Consider the following 14,189-nt stretch of genomic DNA (forward strand, 5'->3'; position numbering starts at 1 on the left):
TCTATTCAATTTATAATTAAAAGTATGTAGATTTTATTTGAACAGCTTCACCAAGTGAAATTTTTAAAAAACTAATTTCCTGCCTATATGTTTCCACTTTATTAGAATGAAAACATAACCCCTAGGGTTTTTTATTTTTATTTTTTATTTTTTGGTTTGTTCCCTGCATCATTCTGGTATTTTATCTTGTGCTTATTTGAGGACAATTCTTTTCTTTTCCATTATTCTTGATAATCCTAGCAGACTTCTCCACAATTCATTTCTCTACAAAGTTGCCCCTATTTGCTTAGATTTTCTGCCGATGTAAGCACTTGGACTGATCCAAAAGGTGAAGAGGGGATTAGGGAAGCCCATACTGAAAGTCTTAAACATGTGTGTTCTCAATTCTTTTCTTGATAGGGAGATTACATTGGAAGAGTTATTTCTGTAGACTTAAAGGGAGGGGTTGCAGGAGGCACAGCATTGTGGATAATCCATTATTGAGAGTTTGTTAAGGATTACTCCTTTTTCTTCTGTCTTTAACTGTTGCCTTCCTAAGAGGACTCCTTTGTAAAGCCCCTGCTTCAAAGTAAACTTCTAAGATGTAGATGTCTGCGAGGCAGCTCAGATCGAACGTTTCCAAATCAGAACTTCTGACTGCCAGCCACCACACTCACCCCAAGAGCTTGTCTCCACCCTCATCTTCCCATTATCAGAACCCCTTCCTCCCAGTCGCTTCAGGCTAAAACCTAGAAGCCATGCTTAATTTCTTTCCTTCCATCTCGCCAATCCCCATATACAATCCATTAGCAAGTCCTATCACTGCTTCCAAAATAGATCTCAAATCTATCCACTTTTCCCCATCTCCCTGCCCCTAAGGCAGTATCTTCTCCCACCTGAACTACTGCAATAGCCCTCAAACTAATGCCCTTGTTTCTGGTTTTGCCCCCTCTGATCTATTCTCCACCTGGCAAATAGAAGATCCCACAAAAATTTAAAGCAGATCCTGTCTTTCCCCTGCTTAAAACCTTAAACAGATTTTCACTGCATTTAGAATAATATCCTTGTTCTACAAGGTTCTATATGGGTTGCCCCTTGGCCACCTCTCCCAACTAATCTCCTCCCACTGCCCCCCACTTGTTCACTACACTTGAGCCATACTAGCTTTCTTACTCATCTTCAAGCAAACCATGCTCATTACCACCTAAGGGTATTTGCACTTACTGTTCCCTCTGTCAAGAACACTGTTCCCCCAGATCTCCACATGGCTAGCTGTCTTCTGGTCTCAGCTCAAATGTCAACTTCTCAAAGAAGCCTTCCATGATCGCCCCATCTAATGCTGTTCACCCACCCACTCACTATCACATTATCCTGTTTCATTTTCTTCATAGCACTTATCACTTCTTGAAATAGCTTTTGCTTACTTATTTATTGTCTGTCTCCTCCACCGGAATGCAAGCTCCATGGGACCAGGAACTGTTGTCTCTCTCATTCACTGTTGTATCACACTACCTAGAAGAGTGCTTGGCACCTAGAAGACACTCAAATAATAGTCAGTAAATGAATTGGCATGCCATGCTATTTCTGACTTCCTTTGTACATTAACTAATGTACAAATAATATTAGCTATCAATCAAATGTTTTCAATAAGCTCTTTTCCAATGCTCTCCTTAATAACATCAAGGATATTAAAACTATGAAAACCTAACTCTGAGGAATTGATTCTACCCTAGTCTACTCTGGCTCATTTATGCTTCTTATTATAATTCATTAATTCAAAAAACATTTACCTAATAATTACCAAAGCCAGATACTGTGCTAACCATAGGTCTATCACCCAATAGGAATCTTCAGTTTTTACTTTTGTTAGCAACTGGTAAAAATTGTATACTCAATACAGCCAAACACTAATTGCAATTATATATTTAAAAATACATCTACTTTAATATTGGACAATCAATCAGAGGGCTGGTCATAATTTTCTGTTATTTAGAAGGAGCTTTATACCAAATAGGAAGGTTGTTTTTTTTTCTTTTTTCTATTAAGACAAACTAAATAAGAATTATGTAGAAGAAAGCTGTACTATTCAAATATAGAATTTAACTATGTGGGGGGAGGTGGGAATAGAGAGCTGATTTTTCCTCAAAGGCTAAAAAAAGTGGAATTTCTTTGAAATCCACAGCACATAATTTACTGCATGAAAATACAAGCAGCCAGTTCTTAGAGCCAGAACAGTTCCATTAGGGCATCTGTTTCAATTACAAACCAGTTTTGGTTTAGCCATGAACATTCAGGAAGTTATTAAAATTGCACAGAACCATTGAATACAGGAGCAACAAGGAAACTTGGCACTCGAGTTTTCCAGTTTATACATGAGGTCACTGCAGCCAGGCCATGTCAAGTGGCTTGTCCAATGTTTCACAATATGTCAAGTAGCCAAGTTAGAACTCACAGTCAGGTTTCCTGGCCCACTGGCTCTGACAATTTATTGTTTATGCAATTGCCCATCCAACTGCCCTTCCCCATTCCCTACTTCTCTGCTAATAAAACCCTGATTTGTTCAAGAACCAGGCAGAGATTCTGTGATTTCAGGGAGGAAAGGCCCCTTCCTTAGCCTCAGGAAATAAATCATTATTGGATTAAGTTATCCTTTCATGCCCTTTGGTCAGTGTTGGTCTACAACGGGCCTGTGACCTATTTCTGGCTAATGAGATCTAAAGGACAGTCTTCTGGTAATATGTCACTTCCCCTCTCTCCCAAAAAATAGAGCCTCAGAAGGCAAAAAAAAAAAAAAAAAAAAAATTCCCCTTCAACTCTCTCTCTGCCTTGAACTCAGATGTGACACCTAGAGATGCTGCAATTCTTTTGCAAGCATAAGGCAACAAGTCAATAGAATAAGCATAGCAGAAATAGAGAAAGGGCTGAGGTTGCTGAAACAATAGTGTTCACGGACTTCCAAACTACTTGATAAGTGAGGAAACGTAACTCCCTATTTCTTTAAGCCACTGTTGTCCAAATTTCTATTGTTTGCAGGAGGACACATTTCTAACTCGTACTACATATCAGAGACTTCCAAACTGTGATTTTAGGAGCTACACAAGGTGTGTTGCTATCTCTCAAGGGTCAAGGAAAGCAGAAGGAGGAAGAGAGATTGAGAAAAGAATCTGCAATTACAGGTCCCTATCCCCAACTTGAAGCAGAGCAGCCCTTTTCCATCTGAGTCACTTATTGAACTTCCACAAAAGCTTTCATTGAAACAAAATATCTGTGGTCTAGAATCATTTTGAGAACCGTTACAGCATGCCACGCAGGCCTACGCTTTCAATAAAATGAAACCACAAATAAAATGCCCCAGGGGAGTTCAATAGGCAAATTAGTCCCCTGGAGACTCCTTTTATAGAGATGAACCACCCTCCTTTTATATAGAAATATGGATTTCACACACGGATTCACTTAGAATAAGGTGAACTTATCATCTCCCCCACTGGGGGCCTTGAAATTGGCCTCTGAGATTACACTAATCTCCTTGCTTTTTCCATTTCCATCCATTGGTTCATCCTCTGATACTGTCAAGCAGATACAATGATAAACATCGGCAGCCACGATGGGTTTTAACTCCCCTCTTGGGACTAGAGAATGGAGAATGGTTATTAGTCCGCCACTATGGGGAATGGGTTTTCCTGTCCACTGGAGAGCTGAGGGCAGGGGCATTGTTTGGGGACATCTGGACCAGTCACTGACTCTGGTTTCTCCTCTGGGATAAGGATGTGGCCCTTGCTAGGGCTGTTTGTTCATAAACTAGGAAAGTCTGATCTGTGCAAACCTTTTCTTAAACAGGAGTTCATCAATTACTGATGTAAGCTCTTCTGGAATGGTGACAGGAGCCTTGAGGAGAGTGTCCCTGGCAGCTGCATGCTCTGTCTCAGTCGAGAATCCAGGGGAAGGGAAAAAACTGAAACAAGCAATACTGTATCTGCTTATGCTGTGTAACTCCCTTGCCTTAAAGCCTGCATCCTTGGATTAATCAATGGGGAAGTTCAAGCATATGCATGCATATCAGGTACCTCTTGTGACCACCTCACATCCTCCCAGCCCACTTTTTACCCCATCAGTTGCTATGGCAACAAGTTTCATGCATGTGTAATTTGACAGCACCTCAATTCAGCTCACTGTATGTCTGGCTGCCTGACCCAGGATTTTTCTGATGCTACAATATGGGCTAACATCAAGATTTATGCATGGGTAGAGCTGAAAGGAAGAGAAAGCCAACATCCCGTGAGGCAGCCCCTGATCAATGGGAGATGGGAGTTGGTGAGTTTATCTTCTGTGCTCTAGACAGACAATTCTGAGGTGCAGCCACACAGCTCCTCAGAAGATCTCAGCAGAACTGAGCCTCAGAAGCCCACAGTAGTGGCCAATTCGACAATGCATCCTGGGATTGGCTTTCCTTCCTGCCTATTTCATTCTTCCCAGTCTTCCACTACTGTTTCCTGGGCTCACTTCCCAAAATAAACTACCTGCATCTAAGTCCTGATCTGAAGAGTTGCTCTCCGAGTAGGGGAACCCATCCCACCAATATGTAACCCACGTGGAATGCTGCAATCTCCATCGCTCCAGAAAACGCTAGGCCTGGGAGGGAAGGGCTTCCTAGCATCCATATCATCTGAGCTGTCATCAAGGAGGCACATCTTTCTGCCAGATGGCCTTTGTGGTGGTTTTAAAACATAGTCACAAATTACTTGACACTCTTCCAATCTACAGGTAGGGTTTACCATCCCTCCTCTTAAATCTGGGCAGATTCAAAGATTCATGATCACTTCAACCAGTAGAATATGGCAGAAGTAACACAACGTCACTTCAAGGCTGGCTCATGAAAGCCTGTGCAGCATATACTTTGTTTTCCAGATCACTTCCTCTTAGACCTTGAGCTGCTATGTAAGAAATCTGAATATCCTGAGGCCACCATGCTGGAGAGGCCACGTGTAGGTGCCTTGGTCCCCAGTCCCAGCTGAGCCCAGCTTTCCAGGCATCTGATCAAGGTGCCAGACATGTGAGTGAAGCTCCCTTGGACCTCCCAGACCAGCTCATCCGCCAGCTGAATACCAGCAAGTGACCTCCACTGACTGTATATGGAACAGAAGAATCACCCAGCCAAGCCATATCCAAATTCCAGACCCATAAAATCATGAAATATAGTAACATGGTTGCTGTTTTAAGCCACTAGGTTTTGGAATCATTTTTTCAGCAGCAATAGATAACTGAAATGCCCTGGAAATGCAGGTCAAGCCTGCTTAAAGGATAGCACTGTTGTCCTTGAGATTAGGCAAAAGAGCAATTCCCCACAGGAAAGACTTTTCAAGGGTTCAGGGCTTCCTCAACTCTAACTTGATATTATCTCTGCTCTACTCTGCTCCTACATTCTGTGTCTCTTGTCCTAAGTGATTAAATATTGATATTCCTAAACTTACTGCCTCATTCCTCATTTAAATAAAACTCCAAGCGTTGGACCCTAATATCAAAGCAGTATCTCTGTGTCTTTGTCCTACCCTCTTAGAAGTTTACGTCTACCAAAAGAGGTTTGAGAGTATCTGTTGGGGGAAAAAAAGGCATTATGCCACCACATGGATACTATTTAATGCATTATCATCTCAGTGTGCACGCAAGGAGAGGGGAAAAAAAGCTGTTCAAAGGCCATCACAGGATGAAAATGCAATAATTGGGAACTAGCAGGGATTCTGAGACATAAAACAGTTGTTACTGCCTTTTATGCTTCTGTTTGTCACATTTAATAATAAGAATATTTTACATTTGTATAATGCCTTACAGTTTAAAGAGCACTTTTATATTTAGCTCATATTCTACATACATTCCACGTGTGATCTCATCTACACCCATGGCTTCAAGACATTCACCTCTGTGGAGTAACTCCCAAATTGCCCAAATCAGCCTCTCTCTCTCTCTCTCAACTTACACTTCTAACTGCCTCCTAGAATTTTCCACAGAAATATTCTGAAGGCACCTCAAATTTATTACTTCAATACCCAACCCATTTTCTCCACAACCCCTCCAACACACACACATACACACACACACTCTCACACACTATCTCTTCCATCTTTGTTCCCATCTCAGATAGTGGTGTCATTGTCCTCCTAGACTAGAAAGTCTGAAGTCATCTTCTCATCTTCTCCTTCTCCTCAAAGCCAATTAGTTGTCAGGTCCTGTGAGTTCTGTTTCCATAACGTCTCTCAGACATTTGTACCCTCCTTTCTATTCCCCCAGATGCCACTCACCTGTCTAGAGCAGGGTCTGCAAACTACTACAGCCCTGAGCCATATCCAGCGCACTATCTGTTTTTATAAATAAAGTGTTATTGGAACGTAGCTATGCTCCTTCGTTTACGTATGGCCTATAGCTGATTTTACACTACAGCAGCAGAGTTTAGTACAGAGTCCACATGGCCCGCAAAGCCTAAAATCTGATCCTTTCCAGAAAAAGTTTGCCAGCCTCTGGTGTAGACAGCCTCCTACTGAATAAATCTGCAAGAGAAGAGATGCTCTTCAACTTTTACCTGCTCAGAGGTATTTTTTGTCACCAACCAGGATATGCCAACAATTCTGCCTTCATAGCACCTGGTGTATGCCTTGTATGCAGTCAGAGTTTATATTGTTGATTTACCACAAACAGTCTCTGTTACTTAAAACTGACTTCTTATAAATGAAGTTCATCCCCAGAGGCCTTGTTAACTGAGCTTATACCTGTAATTTGGCACAGTTCATCAGAGGTTCCTCAAGACTAAGTCTAGACTCCCAGCTGGATGTTCACAGCTGGAGTTGGTGGAACTCAGCACCCTGTGTTATACCCTGTGGTTTCCTTGTTGCTGTTGGGTTTCTATTATTTATTGTGTATTCTTTGGCATTATGAAGCTTTTTGGGACATAGTCCTATCTTAATTAAATTTGGGGTCAGGGAATAAATAAGAATAATGATTTTTACTTCCACCCATTCTTGCTCTAAAAGGCAGCATTGATAGTTTCTATACTATTCTAATACAAATGGTTGAAAAGAGAAATGATGTCTGTATTTGTTTTCTATTGTTATATAAATTATCACAAACTTATTGGCTTAAAAACAACAACACATGTTTCATATCTCACAGTCCTATAGGTAAGATTCTGGGCACAGTGTGACTTGGATTCTCTGCTCGGGTCTTGCCAGGCTGACATCAAAGTGTCGCCAGTGCTGTGGTTCTCCTCTGAGGCTTGCAATCCTCTTCCAAATTCACCAGAAGTTGGCAGAATTCATTTCCTTGTTGTCAGACCGAGGTCCTCTTTTCCTGCTGTCAGCTGGGGACCGCTCTGGGCTGCTAGAGGCTGCACAAAATTCCTTGACCTGTATCCCCCATAGGCAGTTCATGCGGATGTTTGCTTTCTTCCAGGCCAGCCAATGTGTGTCTCTCTGACATCCTCTTCTGTGATCATTGGGAGAAAACTCGCTGCTTCTAAAGGGCTTGTGTGATTAGGTCAGGTCCACCTGGATAATCTTAACGTTAACTGATTTGAGACCTTAGTTGTATCTGCAAAATCCCTTCACAACAACACTGAGATTACTGTTTGAGTGAAGAACTGGGAGAAGGTGCATGTATACCAGGGATCCAGAATCTTGAGGGGCCATCTTAGAATTCGGCCTACTGCAATCTCTCTATAATGCCAGACACTGATTTAACTAACTGTTCAATGACTTTAACTGTGTTTTATAAAGCTTATTCATTCCGCCAGCAATGTGGGGGGGGGGGGCGGGTAAAATTATGAGGAAACTTTGGAAGTTTTCAAAACTCCTTCCAAGAATCCCTTTTAAATGAAGGCCAAGTTTATAGAAGCGCCTTGTATTTTGTTTTTGTTTCATTTTGTCTTGCAGTCACCAGATACTCACAGCACCAACTTCAAATATCTCTTTATGAGAACCACTTCCAAAAAAACCAAAAAGGCAAGGATACATTTAGCTTTATTATAGGAAAAAGCTCTCTCAGTATTTTCCATGCTATTTGATTTCGTCTTCAGGTCTCTAGTTTTTTCTTATTTGGAGGTGTTTAATGGAATGGAGGAATGGAAAGTAGAAAGTGTCTGGAAAATTAATATAGACTTCTTTCCTGGCTCTAAATGTTTAATAATTCCTTAGCCAGGAAACATACTTTTTTTCAATTTTACCAATTTCTTTTTCTGCAGTTCTCTTTATAATCGGCTAAATGTACTGTCAATACTTTTCCTATTTTTTAACTTTGGTCTGAAATATTTAAGCCTTTTACGCTTTCTCCCTTGCTTTCTCTTTTATAAGGAATTTTATTGTAAAAGTCATCATGTAATCACCTAAAATGTGTTTTTCAAATTTGACTTAATATATAGACCTCTTTTAAAGGACAAATATGCTTGCAGACTATAGTTTGTCTCATTCTATTATAATATTACTTAAATATAATCACAAACATAAAACTAAAAATAACCTCCTTATGCAGATTGCTCCTATTCAACATAAAACTAAAACTAATTTATAAATTAAATGCAAACAAAACTACAGAGTCAATAAAACTCAAATGATTAGTATTAATTTAATACAATGGATTACGTTGGTTTGCTAAAACTAAACCACGATTATTGAGTTTAATAGTAGAAAGATGTAGCCTTAGCTGCAATTCCATATTTAATCTATTTCTGTATTTTGAATTCTATATAGAGAATGTCTGTTTACCTAAAAAGGTCATGCAAAAATAATTAATAACTTCATGGCTTTGCTTGCTAGTTCAAGATAATCAGACCATACATGTAAATAAAACTCTTCCAGTGAGCAATCTAAAAATGCCAATTTTAATCAGGCGTAATGACACCTATGTCAACCTGTTTCCCAAGCAGAAGGAACTGCAAATGCACAAGGTGCTACGATGGAAACCTGCTTAGGGAGGGGGCTTGGGGGACAGCAAGAGGCCAGTGCAGCACGACAACAGTGATGGAGGTGAAGAGTGGTAGGAGATGAAGCCAGAGAGTTGACTAGGGGCCTGCCATTTAGGACCTTGTAGGTCACAGTAAAAACTTTGAATTTTTTTCTGAGATGGGAAAGACTTAGGTGGTTTCGAGCAAAGGAAAGACATAATCTGACACATGTTTTTAAAGGCTCACTGTAGCCACTGTTTGGAGAGCAGACAATAGTGAAAACAGAGAGACCAGTAAGGAGGCAATATTGCAGACAAAAGATGATGGAACCTTTGGTCGGTGGCAGTGATAAATGTGATAAGAACTGTTTGGGTTTGGGATGTATTCCGAAAATAGAACTAACAGAATTTGCTGATGCATTAGATGTGAAATATGAGAGAAAGAGTGAAGTTCGGATTATGCCGAAGTTTGAGGCATGAACAACTGGACGAAAGGTGCTGCCACTCACTGAGGTGGTAAATATTGAGGGAGGAGCTGGCTTTGGTGGGAATAAGAATCAGAGGTTCAGTTTTAGACTTGCTAAGTTTGAGATGCCTATTGGACATTCAATATTTGAATAAACATACATAAAGGGCTTAGAGCAATACCTGGTATATAGGAAACATTCAATTCATTTAGCTATTACATATTATTATTATTATCCAAGTGGAGATATCAAATAGGCGGTTGGATATGTAAGTCTGGAGTTTGGGAGAAAATTCTGGAATTAAAAGCTACTAGACTAGATGAAATCACTTAGCAACTATGTGTAGAAAGAGATGGAAATAAGTTAGAGAACTCAGCCCTGCAGCTGTCCAAAATTTAGAAGGTGGGAAGATTAGGAGGATCCAAAACAGAATATTGAAAGGGAGCAGCCAGTGAGATAAGAGGGAAACCAGGAGATGATGGTATCCCCACAACCAAGTGAGGAAAGTGTGTTTCAAGGAAAGAATGGTCTTCTATGCCCTATGCTGCAGACGGGCCAAGTAAGGTAACATGGAGATGTTAGAGACCTTGACAAATGCAGTCTCAGCAAAGTAGTAGGAGATATTGGACAGGGTTTAAAAAAGAATGAGGAGAAAAGTGGAGAAGCAAAGAAGTCAGAGAGTATAGACAACTCTTTCAGTGAGTTTTTCTGTAAAGTGGAGCAGAAAAGGAGTGGCAGCTGAAGAGAGTGATGTGGGTCAAGGCAGGGTACTTTTAAGATAGAAAATGTTGCCCAGGTGTTTTTATGTCAGTGGGAATGATCCAGTGCAAAGAGGCAAAACGAAAGTGCAAGAGAGAAAAGGGAAAATTGTAAAAGGGATGCCCTTGAGTAGGTAAGAATGAATGGAATCCAGTGCAAGGAGGAATTGGACTTGGAAACATCAACAATTCACCATTGTAGCAAAAGGATAGGTTCGTGTGTACATGTCTATATTGGTGGAAGAAAAACATGGAAGTTCTCTAATTGTTTGTATTTTCTCAAGTTAAGTCACAAGGTTTTCACTCAAAAGTGAAGATGAGGAAAAGGTATTGGAGGAGCAAGGTGAAAATAGGGAAATGTAGTAGCATTGTGGGCAGGACTGAGGCTTACTTGAGGTTGGCGATGATGAATTTGAAGTGAGATTATTCAGCTTGGTTCTAACTTTCTTTCCAGCTTCAATCAACTGCTCAGCTGCAGACCTAGAGTAGGTGGAGAGCTGGCCTTCACTAGGTAGAGTGGTTGTTGTGCTGCGCCACCCAGATTCCACATTGAGGACTGAGACACTCATTCTCCCAGCTGCTGGGAGTGTCGGAGGCCAACAGCCCTCAGCTGAATCACTCTCCAGGAATTGCCCTCAGCTGAAGAAAGCTGCCGTGTGCCCACTTCCCAGGGCTTCCCACACCTAGTGACTGGTCAGTGAAGGGGGTAAAAGAGCCCAGTCACTTTATCCCAAGGTGAGATGGTTCTAAAGGGTCATCCCAGCTCTTCAGCATACCCCAAAGGATCAGCTGAAGCCTCTACTGCAAATGCATTGCAGTTCAAATTTTCCTTCTGCCCAATCCTAATTCTTTCACTCCTCCCATGTGATGTTCCCAAAAGCACTCCCCCACAAAGCTCTTGCACAAGAATCTGAGTCTATTTCCCAATGATCCTGACCTCAGACACCAGGGTTGTGATTTCACCAAGTCATCGGGATGGAGAAAGAGAGGAGTAAGGGAATTGAAGGCTTAAGCAAAGGGAAGATTGTAATTATATACCATGAATTCTAATTAAGGTTTATAAGGATATATAAGGAGGTGAAGAGGAGGTACAGTCAATGCATTGGAGGTCCTGGTGGGGTAAAAGAATTGTTAGAGTGGGTGCATTTGAAGTAAGCTAAAAACATAGGAGGTAGTAGTCAAAGAGTGAGATGCTTGAGACTGAGAGCTTGAAGCGGGTAAAGCCATTGAACATGACCATGACAAAATGTGGCTGAGATGGAGTGGAGGGCATAATAAAAAATTATGGGGTCTCAGCCCTGAAGCAGATCTTATATTTTATCTAGTCTAACCTACATAGAGGTTATAATCTTACACTTTATATAGGTCTAGTCTTATATTTTATCTAATCTAGTCAAATCTTATATTTTATCTAGTCTTTACCATTCTACAGGTGAGTGAAGTGAAACCCAAAAAGTATCTATGAATTTCCCAAGGTCATGCAATTACTCTAAAATAAGAGCCCAGGTCCCCCAACTTTCAGTGATATAGGGTGGATATCTCCCCCTATAATTGACAAAGGATAACGAGGGCTACATTCTGTTTCCCCAAGACCTAGGTGATAATGTTCTGCAATATTTTTTTCATTTTTATTCCAGGTGCTCACCTATTGAAACAATCTCCAGGGGAAAAAAGATAGTTTAATAAAAGGATTGGCTCTGCCTCTGGAACTCACACATAACACCCCACAACACATAAAATACACCTGAATCCACACTTACAAGTATCTTTTTCAAAGTATCTCAATAAATGCTATTTTTAAAATAACAAATTAAGTCTTTTAATTATTTGATGTGATATGTCTCCATTTTCGGCCTGTACCCATTTACCTTTTTCCTTCTGTGTACAGTCATGATTCAATCCACCGTTAGGACAAACAGTGTGTTACGTAAGTTCAACTTCCAGGTAACTGAAACATAATTCTTTGAGAAACAAGGCTTTGAGAGAAACATGCACAATGATCTTCCCTACCTTCTAAAAGAGATACTGAACAGAATTTATGACTTTCATAAATTCTTTCAACTTTTCATGACTGAAAGCCGCCAGTAGCACCATCAGTGATCACACAGAGCAGTAGAGTGATGCCCTCTTTACTAAATGGCCCTATTCCGTTGATAATTGGGCCTAATTCTATAGCATTCTCCATATCCTTGGAGGTCAGCAATCCTTTTTCCTGCTACCAGGGTGCAGCCCTTTCTTGATGACCACTGATATCACCTTAGACTTGGTTTTTTCTAATCACTCATGTGCAAGAAAACCATGTAACCAAGTGAGCTAAAAAAAAAAAAAAAAAGGCCTTGACTATGTTGACTTTGCGATAACTATTTCAACCCCGTGGGGACATAGTCTGTATAATTCCAAGGCAAAAGCTGAAATATTTCAGAAAGGAAAGTAAGTTCTCATAAGTTAGATCTTATAAGTGTTTGCCATACAAGGAGTCAAATATCATACCTAACTTGTAGCAAAGTGGATCCATAGATGATTATCTGATAGATAACTGGCAATGTTATCTATCACTAACAGACATCTGATATATGAATGAAGACCATTAAGTCTACTCGATTTCTTAAAAATTTGCTCAGTTAGGATCACCTCAAAATCTAAGCCTTACCGTTAAAGATCTTTTTTAGATTATTCTTTTTATCTTGTTAATTCCAGGGGAAAATGCCTAAGTGAAAACTCACTCTGTTCCAATGGCTGCATCTGCTGTCAGAGACATAAGCAATCAAATATCATGCATTCCAACTCCTCCATTTTAAAAATAAGGAAATTCAAGCCCAGAGTCATGTGATGCCTTATCCAAGGTCACACAGTGAACTGTCACAGTGGGACTGGACCCCACATCTTCTGGATCAACTCGCACATTCTTCCATTGCTTATGTTCTAGACCTTTCATCTCTTGGACCACAGGGCTTCAAAAAGTGGTTCTCAAACTTTAGAGTGAATCAGAATCACCTGGAAGGCTTGTTAAACATGTAGTTTGCTGGGCCCACCCTTGAGGTTCTAATTCAGTAGGTCTTGGATAGGGCTTGAGAATTTGCATTTCTAACAAGCTCCCAGGTGATGTTGAAGTTGCTAGTCCAGGGACCATGCTCTTAGAATTCTCTTTTAGAAGATAGGAAGCCAAGTGAAGTTTTGTTTTTATTACAAAGTGTGGCAACTGGAACGAAATGAATTTTCACCAGGTACTTTCCCCTGGAATTACCAAAATGAAAAGAAAACTCTAGAAGGCTCTTTAATGTTAAGACATAGTGTTTGAGGGGATCCCAATGGAGCAAATTTCTTCAACTGAGTAGATTTATCTCAGTAAATATCTAGTAGGCATTTTTTCTTACACAACAGTTCCATAATTAAGCACGAGTCTCATTGGAAACAAAGAAAATAATTAAACACAGTACTTGATAATATTGGTAAGCCTTCTGCCCTATGAAAAAATTAAAGTAGGATTTCTATCTTATCTAAGGGAAGAAAATGTTTTGATTATTTGGGTATAAAATTAATCCCAAACCAAAGTATTCTTTACCTGACCAAGAAATAGATGCAACACTTCTGGAATAGGATTATTTGAAATCTGAGGGTAAAAAAAATGTTTTATGCTGCATAACTGTACATATTTGCTTTTGAGAAGTCTAACAAGCAAATCTTCCAAGCAACTCCTCCTTCCCACTTAAGCCTATTTTATTCCTGGCCTAGATAAGTGCTTCTCAAACTTTGGCATGCATTCAAATCACCTGGGGATCTTAGTAAAATGCAGATCTAATTCAGTGGGTCTGGGATGGAACCCAAGATTCTCCATTTCTAATAAGCTCCCAGATGAGGCCTATGCTCCCAGTCTATGGACTCCACTTTGAGTACAAAGGGTCTACACAGGTCACCAAGTCTTGCTCTCTGGCCATGTTCTCCAGAACCTACTCTTCCCTCTTTTGTCTTTACCACATCTGAACCACTTTAGCCTGAGTCCACCAGCGAGCCAGGAGCCACTGTGCCTTACTTAGAGAATGGTGCAGGGCTTCCCAGTGCCAAC

The sequence above is a fragment of the Ceratotherium simum genome, chromosome X, assembly GCF_057802395.1.
Source record: "Ceratotherium simum simum isolate JZ-2026a chromosome X, ASM5780239v1, whole genome shotgun sequence".
Taxonomy (NCBI): Eukaryota; Metazoa; Chordata; class Mammalia; order Perissodactyla; family Rhinocerotidae; genus Ceratotherium; species Ceratotherium simum.